Genomic DNA, 931 nt, shown 5'->3' on the forward strand with positions numbered 1-931 from the left:
TTCAAACAACCCTGAAATCTACCAAATTGGACTTCCGACATGAGCAAATACATTTACTTATTTGTTTAAGACATCTTAACTGGGTTTTTTAAATAGCTGAAAATCATCCTAACAGATAAAACAGGAATATGTTGCTTATGTATTGATAAAATTAGCAAAGGCAGTTTTTTGTTTTTTGGTTTTTGGGTTTTTTTAGTGCTTAAGTCCTAGGGCTTCCTGAGGCCACAAAGATATTTTCCTTCCCTAAATTCATTCCTGTTGATATTAAGTTTTGTTAAATATTACCTCATATCTAGGTCCCTCAGCCACAGTAGCCATGACTCTAGCATCTACACAAAGCTTGGCATTTGTGCTACTTTCTTTCAAGTCAACATTGGTTTCAGTATCAAATTTCTCAAGGAGGAGCTGTGTGGAAGCTAACCAAATATAATTTGCTGCCTTTTGGAGGGCCCTGTAGCAGCTAATCAATGGGCAAGGCAATATTATCTTTTAAAGAAGAATCTAGAATGACCGAGAAAGAGTGGCTCATTCTCTGGAGAGGGAAGTGAGGCCAAACTCAACTTTCCAGTGTGATGTGGAGGCTAGTTACAGAACAGCATATAATTAGGAATTAAATTAGGTTGGGTGAGGCAAAAATTAGTTTTAGTAATTGGAGAGAAATTGATAGGACGGATATTGAAGGGATCTAGTAATGAAGGAGCTGGAGCTGCAGCTGAGCCTTGTAGGGTGTTCAGATTGAAAAGAGGTTTGCCAGAGCTGGAAACTATACTCTCTGGGAGGACATAAAGGGTATGGATTTTGCCCTATATGAAGCTTGTGGTATGTGAGGAAGAGAGGTGGAAACCAACACTGGGGATCCACTGGCTGGGCAGTTTTTCCTAAAATACTGACACAGTGTTCCTGAAGCAGTTGAGGGACTTCCAAGGCAGGG

The sequence above is a fragment of the Sciurus vulgaris genome (assembly GCF_902686455.1).
Source record: "Sciurus vulgaris genome assembly, chromosome: 6".
NCBI classification, from domain to species: domain Eukaryota; kingdom Metazoa; phylum Chordata; class Mammalia; order Rodentia; family Sciuridae; genus Sciurus; species Sciurus vulgaris.